The 14,527-nt window shown below is 41.0% G+C and overlaps 1 protein-coding gene and 1 pseudogene across 1 annotated transcript in view; one reads left to right on the top strand and one right to left on the bottom strand.

Moving 5' to 3' along the window:
• LOC100154042 (olfactory receptor 1J4-like) overlaps window positions 1–14,527 on the bottom strand; it is a 58,625-nt gene that overhangs the window by 27,155 nt on the left and 16,943 nt on the right. The window lies entirely within an intron of this gene.
• On the top strand, window positions 6,042–6,956 carry LOC110259067 (olfactory receptor 1L8-like; annotated as a pseudogene).

Genomic DNA, 14,527 nt, shown 5'->3' with positions numbered 1-14,527 from the left:
CCTACAAGGGAACCCCCATAAGATTATCAGCTGATTTCTCTACAGAAACACTACAGGCCAGGAGGGAATGGCAAGAGATATTTAAAGTGGTAAAAGGAAAAAATATGCAACCTGGAATACGCTATCCAGAAAGAATCATTTAAAATAGAAGGGGAAATAAAAAATTTTTCCAACAAACCAAAACTGAAAGAATACAGCAACACAAAACCCAGGTTAAAAGAAATACTGATAGGACTTCTCTAAACAAAAAAGAAAGGAAGGAAAGGGAAGGAAAAAGAAAAAAAGAAGAGGAGGAAGAACAAGGACTGGGTACACCACAATCAGAGAGCAGTCACTCAAATAAGCCAACAAACAGATTTAATCATGAACATTCATCAAAAAAAATATAATTAAAAATAGTAAAAGAGTCATCAAAATCATAAAATGTGGGCAAGGGATGTTAGGAAGTAAATAACCCTTTTTGTTTGTTTGTATGTTTCGCTTCTTAATTTTAATGTAATAATGAAGTGTTTGAATCTACAGGGCCATCAGGCTAAAACACACAATTAGGTGAAGGGGCAGCATACTTAAAAAACAGGGCAACCACAAGCCAAAACCAAATATTGCATTTGCAAAAAAATGAAAAAAAAAAATACACTCAAGCAGGTAATAACAGGAGACCATCAAACCAAAAAAAAAAAAAAAGAAAAGAAAAGAAAGGAAGAATGGAGAACCATGGAATCAACTGGAACACGAGGCACAAAATGGCAAAAAATAAGCATCTATCAATTATCACCTTAAATGTCAATGGACTGAATGCCCCAATCAAAAGACACAGAGTGGCTGAGTGGATACAAAGGCAAAAACATTCAACATGCTGCCTACGAGAAACTCACCTTAGGACAAAGGATACATATAGATTGAAAGTGAAAGGGTGGGGAAAAATATTTCACGCCAATAGACATGACAGAAAAGCAGGAGTTGCAACACTCATATCAGACAAAATAGACTTTAAAACAAAAGACATAAAGAAAGACAAAGAAGGACACTACTTAATCATTAAGGGATCCATCCAAGGAGAGGATGTTACTATCATCAACTTATATGCCCCAAATATAGGAGCACCCAGATACATAAAACAAATATTAACAGACATAAAGGGAGATCTGGATGAGAATACAATCAGAGTGGGAGACCTTAATACCCCCCTCACATCAATGGACAGATCCTCTAGACAGAAAACCAATAAAGCAACAGAGATCCTAAAGGAAACAATAGAAAAGTTAGACTTCATTGATATCTTCAGGACACTACATCCAAAAAAATCAGAAGACACATACTTCTCAACTACACATGGAACATTCTCAAGAATCGACCAATATTGGGACAAAAAGCTAACCTCAATAAATTTAGGAGCATAGAAATTATCTCAAGTATCTTCTCTGAACACAATGCCATGAAATTAGAAATCAACCCTGGGAAAAGGAAAGAGAAAAAACCTACTCCATGGAGACTAAACAACATGCTACTAAAAAAACCAATGGGTCAATGAGGAAATCAAGAAGGAAATTAAAAACTACCTTGAAACAAATGATAATGAAGACACAACCCCTCAAAATCTATGGGAGGCTGCGAAAGCAGTGCTCAGAGGGAAATTTATAGCAATACAGGCCTTCCTCAAAAAAGAAGCAAGATCCCAAATTGACAACTTAACCCTCCACCTAAATGAATTAGAAAAAGAAGAACAAAAAAGACCTAAAGTCAGCAGAAGGAAGGAAATTATAAAGATCAAAGAAGAAATCCATAAAATAGAGAATCAAAAAACAATAGAGAAAATTAATAAAACCAAGAGCTGGTTCTTTGAAAAGGTGAACAAAATGGACAAACCCCTGGCCAGACTCACTAAAAAGAGGAGACAAAGAACCCAAATAACCAAAATTATAAATGAAAAAGGAGAAATCACAACGGATACAGCAGAAATACAAAAAACCATAAGAGAATACTATGAACAACTATACGGCAACAAGTTTGACAATCTGGAAGAAATGGACAATTTTCTAGAATCTTAAAGCCTGCCAAAACTGAATCAAGAAGAAACAGACCAACTGAACAGACCCATCACTAGAAATGAAATTGAAGAGGTCATAAAAACACTCCCTACAAATAAACGTCCAGGACCAGATGGCTTCACAGGCGAATTCTATCAAACATATAAAGAGGAATTGGTGCCCATCCTCCTTAAACGCTTTCAAAAGGTTGAAGAAGAAGGAATACTCCCAAAGACATTCTATGATGCCACCATCACCCTCATTCCAAAACCAGACAGAGATACCACCAAAAAAGGAAACTATTGGCCAATATCATTGATGAATACAGATGCAAAAATTCTCAACAAAATCTCAGCCAACTGAATCCAACAACATATCAGAAAAAATTATACACCATGACAAGGTAGGCTTCATCCCAGGTTCACGAGGATGGTTCAACATATGCAAATCAATCAACGTCATACACCACATTAACAAAAAAAAGTCAAAAATCATATGATCATCTCAATAGACGCAGAAAAAGCATTTGACAAAGTTCAATATCCATTCATGATCAAGATCCTCACCAAAGTGGGTATAGAGAGAATATTCCTGAACATAATCAAAGCTATTTATGACAAACCCACAGCAAATATAATCCTCAATGGGGAAAAACTGAAAGCCTTCTCACTCAAATCTGGAACAAGACAGGGATGCCCACTCTCACCACTGCTCTTCAACATAGTTTTGGAAGTCTTAGCCACAGCAATTAGACAAACAAAAGAAATCAAAGGCATCCATATAGGAAGAGAAGAGATCAAACTGTCACTGTATGCACATGACATGATACTATACATAGAAAACCCTAAGGACTCAACGCAAAAACTACTTGAACTGATTCATAAATTCAGCAAAGTGGCAGGATATAAGATTAACATTCAGAAGTCAGTTGTATTTCTGTATACCAGCAATGAAACATTAGAAAGGGAATATAAAAATCCGATACCTTTTAAAATTGTACCTCACAAAATCAAATACCTCGGAATACACCTGACCAAGGAGGTAAAGGATCTATATGCCAAGAACTGTAAAACTTTAATCAAAGAAATCAAAGAAGATGTAAAGAAATGGAAAGATATTCCATGTTCCTGGATTGGGAAAATCAATATTGTAAAAATGGCCATACTACCCAAAGCAATCTACAGATTCAATGCAATCCCTATCAAATTACCCAGGACATTTTTCACAGAACTAGAACAAACAATACAAAAATTTATATGGAACAACAAAAGACCCAGAATCGCCAAAGCAATCCTGAGAAACAAAAACCAAGCAGGAGGCATCACTCTCCCAGACTTCAAGAAATACTACAAAGCCACAGTCATCAAAACAGTGTGGGACTGGTATCAAAACAGACAGACAGACCAATGGAACAGAATAGAGAATCCAGACATAAACCCTGACACCTATGGTCAATTAATCTTTGAGAAGGGAGGCAAGAACATAAAATGGGAAAAAGAAAGTCTATTCAGCAAGCATTGCTGGGAAACCTGGACAGCTGCATGCAAAGCAAAGAGACTAGAACACACCCTCACACCATGCACACAAATACTCAAAATGGCTGAAAGACTTAAATATACAAAAAGACACCATCAAACTCCTAGAAGAAAACATAGGCAAAACACTCTCTGACATCAACATCATGAATATTTTCTCAGGTCAGTCTCCCAAAGCAATAGAAATTAGAGCAAAAATAAACCCATGGGACCTCATCAAACTGAAAAGCTTTTGCGCAGCAAAGGAAACCAAAAAGAAAACAAAAGGACAACTTTCAGAATGGCAGAAAACAGTTTCAAATGATGCAACTGACAAGGGCTTAATCTCTAGAATATATAAGCAACTTATACAACCCAACAGCAAAAAAACCAATCAATCAATGGAAAAATGGGCAAAAGACCTGAATAGACATTTCTCCAAGGAAGATATATAGATGGCCAGCAAACACATGAAAAAATGCTCAACATTGTTGATTATGAGAGAAATGCAAATCAAAACTACCATGAGATACCACCTCACATCAGTCAGAATGGCCATCATTCATAAGTCCACAAATAACAAGTGCTGGAGGAGGTGTGGAGAAAAGGGAACCCTCCTGCACTGTTGCTGGGAATGTAAATTGGTACCACCACTATGGAAAACAGTATGGAGGTACCTTAGAAAACTATACATAGAACTACCATATGACCCAGCAATCCCACTCTTGGGTATATATCCAGACAAAACTCAACTTAAAAGAGACACATGCACCCACATGTTCACTGCAGCACTATTCACAATAGCCAAGACATGGAAACAACCCAAATGTCCATCAACAGAGGATTGGATTCGGAAGAAGTGGTATATATACACAATGGAATACTACTCAGCCATAAAAAAGAATGACATCATGCCATTTGCTGCAACATGGATGGAACTAGAAACTCCCATACTGAGTGAAATGAGCCAGGAAGACAAAGACAAATACCATATGATATCATTTATAACTGGAATCTAATACCAGCACAAATGAACATCTCCTCAGAAAAGAAAATCATGGACTTGGAGAAGAGACTTGTGGCTGCCTGATGGGAGAGGGAGGGAGTGGGAGGGATAGAGAGCTTGGGGTTACCAGACACAACTTAGAATAGATTTACAAGGAGATCTTGCTGAGTAGCATTGAGAACTTTGTCTAGATACTCATGTTGCAACAGAACAAAGGGTGAGGGAAAAAAATGTAATTGTAATGTATACATGCAAGGATAACTTGATCCCCTTGCTCTACAGTGGGAAAATAAAAAAAAATTTTAAATGAAAAAATAAAAAAAGAATTTACAAGGAGAGCCTGCTGAGTAGCATTGAGAACTATGTCTAGATACTCATATTGCAACAGAACAAATGGTGGGGGGAAAAAATGTATAATGTGTAAGTAACTTGATCCCCATGCTGTACAGCTTGAAAAAATAAAATAAAATAAATAAAATAATAAAATACCAAAAAATAAAAAATAAATTAAAAATAAAACACTGTGTGAGCATGAGAATATTCGAATCAATGTTTATGGTTGCAAAGTCTTAGCAGGAACATGATTTTAAGGAATTGGAAAATGAATAAAAAGAAATTTGAAAAATAAAGATTTGTATGGACCGATAGTATAATTTGATGTTCACTGAAAAATACGATCTTTCAAATAAATGCCTCTGAAAATAAAACAAGCCCAGAAAACTTTGTTGACCTAGGTCCATTATTCCTTTGACATCCCTATTGCTTATGCTATTTTATTTCTGTATTAAAATATGGTACATTTACAATGTTGTGCCAATTTCCCCTGTTGATTGCTTTATCAAGCCCCTTTTTGGGCAAGAATGGTCAGATGTAAGTCTCAGCATGCCATCAGTAAAAATTCCTTTTGATATAGAGCGAACAAGAATGCAACCTTAGCTGAAATACTCCCCATCCTATTTCTTTCAATTTCTACCCCTTGTGAGGCTTTACTTCTCTTTATAAAATTGTGAACTACCAGATAGATAGGTAGATACATAGATACATAGATAGATAAATAGATAGATAGCTTGCTCAATTGCAGTTCCATTAGAATGCAAGATTCAAAAAAAAAGGCCTTTGTATGTCATATTCACAATTGTATCACCACTCCCAGAATATTTTTCACAGAGTGGGTGCTTAATAAAAAAAAAAAAACATTTCTAAGATTTAATATTAAACTGAATCAGGAAGGTTCAATTCTGCTCCTAAAACAAAAATGTTTCCCCTATGTTCATACTATCAATACAAGAAGCTTGGGAAATCTTCAAGGTGGGAAGAAAGGGCAGCCTCAGGGGCCGTGAAGCTCACAAGTTGCCCCTGTGTTAGCAAATCATGATCCTATGGGTGGAAAGAAAAGGTAGGAAGAAACACCAACTTGTTGGCTTGTTTGTGGTTGCAGGTATGAATGAAAGATGTGGGATAAATTGTAGGACCTTGTCTATTTTTCCTGGCTCCATGACCATGGAAAGAGTCAACCAAACCAGCAGTGTCTCCAACTTCATCCTCCTGGGACTCTCCTCCCAGTCTGAGGATCAGAAGCCACTCTTTATCCTCTGCCTCACCATGTACCTGGTCACCATCACAGGGAACCTGCTCATCATCCTGGCCATCCGCTCAGACGCCCAGCTCCACACCCCCATGTTTTTCTTCCTGAGTTTTGTGACTTTCATTGACATTTGCTTCTCAAAAACCATTGCCCCAGGAGGCTGGTGAACATCCTATCGGAGAAGAAGACCATCTCCTTTGCTGAGTGTATGACTCAGATGTATTTTTTGCATGCTTTGGGCAACACTGACAGCTGCCTTTTGGCAGTCATGGCCTTTGACTGCTATGTCACCACCATGAGCCACCATGTCTGCGTCCTCTTGGTGGCCTTCTCTTACTCATTTTCTTCCCTCCACTCACTGCTACACACACTTCTGCTGAATTGTCTCACTTTCTGTGACTACAATGTCATCCACCACTTCCTCTGTGACATCAACCCTCTGCTGAAATGGTCCTGCTCCTCCACACACATTTGTCAATGATGTCACAATAAAGACAGAAGGACTGGTGGTTTTGGTGACCCTCTTCCTAGGCATTGCCTTCTCTTATATATGAATCCTCATCACTGTTATCAGGACTCCCTCAGCTGCTGGCAAACACAAAGCCTTCTCCACCTGTGGTTCCCATTTTACTGTGGTGATCCTATTTTATGGAAGCATCTTTTACCTCTATTTAAAGCCCTTGTCCAGCTACACTGTTGGCGAACACATGGCAACAATTGTCAACACAGTTCTGTCCTCCATGCTAAACGCTTTCATCTGCAGTCTGAGAAACAAAGACATGAAGAGAGGCCTGGGGAAGCTGATAAGCAGGAGGAAATCCTAGTCAGAACATCAGAAGGCATGTTCCTAAGCATCACTTTGCTTCCAGACCCCATTTCTACTAGCTCCTGTTACACACAATAAACTCTTGTAAGTCAGCAGGTATATAACTCACATGTGTCATGAAACTTGAGTTGTATTCACATCTTTACATATGCAACTATTGACCAATGAGACTTTTTTGTCTTTTTAGAGCTGCACCCACAGCATTTGGAGGTTCCCAGGCTACGGGGCAAATGGGCCCTGTAACTTCCAGTCTACACCACAGCCACAGCCATAGCAACACTGGATCCGAGCCACATCTGTGACCTACATCACAGCTCTTGGCAATGCTGGATCCTTAACCTACTGAGCAAGGCCAAGGATTGAACCTGCATCCTTGTGGATACTAGTCAGATGTGTTTCCAGAGAGCCACAACAGGAACTCCTGGAAGAGAAAATCTTGATCATAACACTTTCCCCCAGATTGGGCATGGCCTTGGTCTTATGACTATATCCGTTGAGTCGTTCTGCATGAGGTCCAGGAATTTTCATTTCTACTAAATCCTCAGGTGATGCTGACATGCTGATTTAGAAAGAATACTGGAGAGTCACTAGCCTACCAGGTATTAAGACACATTATAGACCTATGGTAATTAAAACTATGTGGTTTTGGTGTTGGGCTAAACAAAAAGGATAACTGCCATAAGACAGAGAACCCAGAAACATACCCACACATTGTTATACTCTTGACTTATGAATGAGGCACTGAAGAGCATCTTTTCAGGAATGGAGCTAAAACAGTTGGAAAATACAATTGGATTCCTGACATACACCATATGCAAATATTAACTCCTGATGTATAACAAACTGACACATGAAAAACCAAAAGCCATTGGTTTTTAGGAAATAATATAGAAGAATATCTTTGTTACCTTTAGATAGGAAAATATTTCTTATAAAAAGAAACAGAAAGCAGTAAACATAAAAGAAAATAGTACATTGGACTACATTAAAATTAAATATTTTGTTTATCAAAAGATATCATAAAAGAAAAAAGACTGGCAGCCATGCTGTGGCAGCCTGGGACAGCCTGGCCACAGATGGAGTGGCCTCAGGACACAGAGCTGAGAGGAGGTTTCAAGATACATAGGAAAGTTCTGTTGCACCCCTACCCTCAAGAGGTGAGGTCTGGCATGTCCAGCAGGCAGAGGGTGCAGACAGGGTGCTGTGGCTTCTAGCAACCCCTCTGAGGATGGGTTTCAAGTCCTCATCACAGCAGCAGGCCAGCACAGTCACACTGCAAGCTGCAGAGACAGTCAGGGAATTTCTCTGCTAGAACAGGGCATTTTCTAGCTGCTGCCCACATGCTGTCCTACAGAGGCACCACGATGCCTGCTCACAGGCCTGTCTGCCTCTGCCAAGGCCAGCTGAGCTGGCAAGAAAGGGGTGGGGTGGGCAAAGAGTGGGGAGGGAGGGCCCAGGAGCCATCACCCAGCCCAGGCAATTCTTCCTAAAGGTCCTGCCTGTGGTCCAGGGATGGACAAAAAGAAAAGCTGCGACAAAGGCCACTGGCTTCACTTTCTGGAGAAGCTGTTTCATTGAGTTAAGGGGAAAATCATTCAAAAGAATAGCAGGGAATTCCTGCTGTGGCTTAGTGGGTTAAGAATCCAACCACATTGGCTCAGGTTCTATCCCCAGCCTGGGCACTTCCATAAGACATGGGTGTGGCCATAGAAAATTTAAAAAAGAAAAAGGAAAAAAAAAGACAAGTAACAGAATGGTGAAAGATATTTGAAATTCACAAAGCCAACAAAACACTCAGATTCAGAGTACATAAATATCCCTTGAAATCAGTAAGAAAAAAAAAGAAACAAATAAAGCCAGTGGGGGAGGTAGGGGAACTAAGAAAAAGAATTGAATCAACATCTCCAAAATAGAAAGAAATCCAAATGATTAATAATCATATAGAAAGATGCTCAGCTTCATTAATAATCAGAGACATTCAAATTAAGTCATAATGGAAAGCCACTGTACATCCAGAAGACAGACAAAAATTAAAATTCAGAGGATAACTATCAAGGGTTAGAGAAAATGTAGAGCCACAGCAAATTATGCTACTCGTGGGAATATAATTAGTGCAGTCGATTTGGAAAACAACTGTTATTAAATAGTACAGGTAAAGATACATGTACTCCATAAACAGCACTCCTAGGTATACACTCCAGACAAACACATGTACCTGTGCAACAAGAGATACGTATAAAAACACGACAACAGGGGTTAAACTTATGGAGCCTCATAACCTGGAAATAACCTAAGATGTCATCTATGGTAGAATGGATAAATTCATCTTATAAAGTATGATATATTCACACCATATAGAGAAGAAGTGTGCAGCTTACAGCCACCAGTGCTCAGATCTTAGAAGCACACATTTTTCCTTGCAGCTGCACCCAAGCAGATATCCCAACCAATGACCCTGCCGTCTGCAGTGCCTAGCTGGTGGACCTGTCTGAACAGGGAGGCCCATGGGTGCTTCTGCCAGATTAAGGTCACCATCCAAGGAGCATTATCAGTACTGGAGCCTGTTCTAGCCAAGCTGTAAAGCAAATATGACGCCCTGCATAAGGCTGAATATGACTTACAGCTATGCTGGACCAGGAAACCTGGCCAAAGAACGGGAGCAGCTGTTTAGCCTATGCAAGAGCTATGCTTGTACAGGAAGCCAAAAGACCAGTCCTGCCCAAGTGTTAAGTACAGGGATCCTGCACAGCCTTGGATCCAAGCCTGCAGCCCTCCCCTGAAGCAGAGCCTAGCCTAAGGCCTTGTACCATTGCTGGACACAGCCTGTGGCCTCATCCAAATGGGGAGTCCAGCCAGTAACCCAGACCAATCACAGAGCAGACCCTGTGGCCACCCAACAAGGGAGCCCACACAACAACCATGCCTGACCCACAGTCATTAGCCCTGCCCAGCTGCAGGATACAGCCAGCAGCCCCTCCCAACAAAAAAGCCCTGTCAGAGCTCTTTTCCAACAGCAGAGTAAGCCAGTGGCCTACCTGCTCATGAAGCCCATTCTGCCACCCTGTCCTGCTTTGAGAATCAGTCCGCTTCCTGGACTAACTGCAAAAAGCAGCCTGAGAACTTATACCATCATGAAATCCTGGCTGTGGCCTTGCCTGAACTTAAGAGTCCAGACAAAGGGAACATCTAATCAGGGATCACAGCCTGATGATACTCGACCTGGCCAGGAGGGACTATGAGGCCAAGCCCATAGCCCTACTGAATCAAAGTGTACAACCAGTGGCACCATCCTGCTTGGGATCACAGCCAGCAATCTGACCCAAAGGTGAATGCAGAGCCCAGCTAGTAGCTCCACCTATCCACAGAGCACAGCCAGCAATCCTACCCAACTTGGGGCCCAGCCAGTGGTACTACTCTGACCTCAGAGCACGGACTGTGGCTTCACCAAATAAGGACCCTGACAGCACAAGCCCAACCTTCCCAAGGACACCATCGCTGGCCTATCCAGGACCCCAAAATGAGCTGACTGATGAAGGGCTATGACCGCAGAAGACAATGTGGAAAGTCTAAAAGGGGAGACTACTTACTCAAATGCATAGATACCAACACAGGGAATCAGGGATCATGAGGAGTCAGGGAAACATGGTATCACCAAAGGAAACTAATAAAGCTCCAATAATTGACCATAAAGAAATGGAGATCTATGAACAGTCTGGAAAAAAATTCAGAATAATCCACTTTTAAAAGTTTAGTGACCAAGAACACACAACAACTAAACAAAATTAGGGAAAACACATGAGCAAACTGAATTCAAAAATACATTAAAAGGATCATACACCATGATTAAGTGAGATTTATCCCTTTGGGCAAAGATAGTTCAACATGTGCATGTATTGTGCCAGTCAATACATATGGTACACCACAGGGATAGAAAAAATAAAAATCATATGATCAATAGATGCAGAAAAACATTTACAAAATAAAATAGACTTTCATGATAAAAACCTCAACATAATAAAATCCATTTATGACAAGCCCACAGCCAACTCAGTGGTGAAAGGTTGAAAGATTCTCTGAGATTAGGAACATAAAAGGATGCCCATTCTTACTCCTGCTTAATATATTACTAGAAGTCCTAGCAAAAGCAATTAGGGGGAAAAAGCAAAACTAAATCAGAGCCTCATCCATGACCCACACCACAGCTCATGGAAACACCAGATCACCAACCCAATGAGCAACACCAGGGATCAAACCCACAACCCCATGGTTCCTAGTCAGATTCGCCTCCACTGCACCATGATGGGAAATCCTAATTCTATTTTAAATTGTCTCTTGAATGAATGGAAAGAAAAAGGCCCAGCGAAGAGGAAGTGAAGGAGGCAGGTCTCAAACACAGGACTTTCTGTCTCCATAGTATTTCATCTTAATATGTAGATTAAATATTAAAAATTAAACAAGCCTAAGGAAACAGGCACACGTGTGTTGTGTGAGACACTGATTTCTTCTGAGGACACTAGCAGAATGTGATTTATTTCCTATAACATTGTTGTGGGTGACATTCACCATAACATACAATAAACTCTATATAAAATTCAAAAATAAACTTTCTCTTTGATTTTAGTGCAAAGAGGAGTTGCTTTCCTCATTTAGCTGATGAAGAAACTGAGGCTCATAGACACTCAGTAACTTGATGAAAACAACCATGAAGGAAGGAGGCCAGCATTCCAATGGGCATCTCATTTCCTCCACATTAAACTTCAAAACAGTTTGAACCTGAACTCAGAAACATATACATTCTTTATGCCAAAGCTCCTTTCCTAAATACAACAATAGCCTTGGCCTGACCCTGTGCTTTAAACATACATAAACTAATATTAACCTCACCTCACATAGAAAAAAACCTTATCCACCAACCTCCCCAGACACTACAAAGTGCATACACATCATTCACCAACTCCCACTGAATCCCCTGAAAATCACAACCCCCCCATATCAACTTAGGGCCTGCATGATTCTGGAATATACCTCAGTCCACAGCCAAATCCCCTAAAATGAAAATATTCACCCACACAAATATTTGTCCACCCTTGATAATCTATAGCCAAGGCAACGGAAGCATGCCTGAGAGACGCTGCCATGGGAATGAGAAGCTCTGAGATTCATCCCATATCTAAACAGGAAACCTCAGGGATCCACCTGTCCCCTTGGAGTCAGCTGTGCTAATGTGATTCCCATTCTGCTTTCTCTGCCTGGAGAGATCCCAGGACAAACTCCCCTGAGAGGTCATCACAACACAACACCCTCAGCCTAACAAGTGCCCCAAGAGGCCAGCAGAGCAGACCTTCGACTCCTGGGAAGCTGGCAGGGCTTCCACAACCAGGAGAGCCCTCCCCCCTGAGTCAGGGCATCTCTGCCTTCTGAGATCTGGAGATGCAAAAAGCAGCAGCCTGCTGGGGACCAGGTGGCAGGAAAGAAATGGGGGTCTGCGGACAGGGGAGGGATAAGTGTTATCTCTTTGGAGGAGGGCTTCAGCTCCTCCATCCTTTCCTGCTTCTCTCCTTCCAATCAGCCCAGGATTTCATGGGAGACACAGGAAGAAGCTGAGCTTTGGCTGAAAAGGAGATGTGAACCTGATGAGCGGATGTGGTGCCCATCAGCTTCTGGGGAGGTTGGCAAGGAAAGAAAAGCATCTGGACAAGGAGGTGAGCTTCAGTGAGCTGGCCACCCAGGGGCTCCCCAACTCAATTTGGCACCTCACTCTTTTGTCCCTGATACTTCAAATAGTTCATACATTGAGAAGTTGTAAGTCCACGTAAAATTTCCATGTGTCATTTGGTTTTAAGAACATCCAGCTGGACTTCTAGGCCACCTGTACTATATGTTTTCAGGGAAGCATAACCCATCAGTAGAAAAAAAGAAAAGAAAAAAATGCATATGGTATTCCTGGACTCTCACCCTGTGCTTTTAGAACTGTTCTTCCTGATTCTCAGCTCCAAAACCTTCCTCCTTTTTGCTACTTGTCCACATGGGTGCTCCTGACATCTTCCACCTGGAGCATCCATTCCAATTAATTTACCAAATCACCACTGAGTTTTGTATTCCACTTTCTCCAGGCAGCCCTTTCACAAATGACTCATCTTTGAATGTTGATCTGTGTGTGATAAACTGCTTTACAGCCATTGTGTCTCCCTAGTTGTTCATAAAACATCAGGAACCAGCTCGGGAGCAGGTGGTGGAGGACAAATCCAACCCCTCCTTTTCATCTTCAGTCCAGGGCAGTGTCCACTGCATAACCACAGCTCCACATACCAGACATGCCCTGGCCATGCACAGCCAATTACCTTTGCTTGATTTGGGCCAGTTAATCATGGACATTCAAATGTTCAAATTCCACCATCTCTACAGCATAGAAAGATAGGTCACATCTCATGCAACTGCGAGGAGAGATCTGAACATGGAAGAAGATATCTTGTCAGTTAAGGGGAATGGAAGAGTAATTCATGTAATAGGAAATTAACAAAATGAGGAAAACAGAAGTTCTTGTGTGGCTCAGCAAAAACGAACCTGACTAGCATCCATGAGGATACAGCTTCAATTCCTGGCTTTGCTCAGTGGGTTAAGGATCTGGGCTTGCTGTGGTGTAGCTCACAGACAAGGCTTGGATCCCACATTGATGTGGCTGTGGGATAGGCTATCAGGTATAGTTCCAATTTGACCCATAGCCTGGGAACCTCCATATGCCACAGGTGTGGACTAAAAAGAAAAAAAGGGGTGAATTCCCATCTAGGTGCAGAGGAAACGAATCCAACTAGGAATCCTGAGGTTGCAGGTTCGATCCCTGGCCTTGTTCAGTGCGTTAAGGATCTGACATTGCCCAGAGCTGTGGTGTAGGATGCAGACATGGCTCAGATCTGACATTGCTGTGGCTGTGGCTTAGCCTTAAAAATCAAAAAAAAAAGAAAGAAAGAAAACTCCTTATAAAATGTGTGAAAGAATATGTTGCCTCCAAACGATTAATTTTAAACACTTTGTTAACATACATATTTTACTGCAGAGATTTTGATGGTACTCAAGAATATACAAATAACCAATGTCTCAAAGTGTTTGAAAATTTCTGTGTAATATGTAATTCATGAGGTACGGATGAATATGCTGGCTCTAAAAATTGATTTAAAACACTTTAGGGGTTCCTGTCATGGCACAGTGGTTAACGAATCTGACTGGTAACCATGAGGTTTCAGGCTCAATCCCTGGCCTTGCTCAGTGGGTTAAGGATCCAGCATTGCCTTGAGCTGTGGTGTAGGTTGTAGATGCGGCTCAGATCCCACATTGCTGTGGCTCTGGTGTAGGCTGGCAGCTACAGCTCCGATTCCACCCCTAGCCTGGGAACCTCCATATGCCATGGGAGTGGCCCTAGAAAAGGCAAAAAAAAAATTAAAATATAAAAAAGCACTTTAACTAGTGCAAGATCTGTTATTACAGAATTTTTTTAAGTGGCAAGAAACAGTAGATAACTGGTGACAGAAAAAATATATGTGCATACACACACACAATATAAACATGATGTGT

This window comes from Sus scrofa, chromosome 1 (assembly GCF_054392235.1).
Source record: "Sus scrofa isolate SSC_HxYL_T2T_F1_AM1 chromosome 1, Sscrofa_HxYL_maternal_Yorkshire_Landrace_v2.0, whole genome shotgun sequence".
In the NCBI taxonomy this organism is placed as follows: domain Eukaryota; kingdom Metazoa; phylum Chordata; class Mammalia; order Artiodactyla; family Suidae; genus Sus; species Sus scrofa.
Note: the sequence above shows the minus strand (reverse complement) of the source record. Positions and strands in the feature narration are given on the sequence as shown.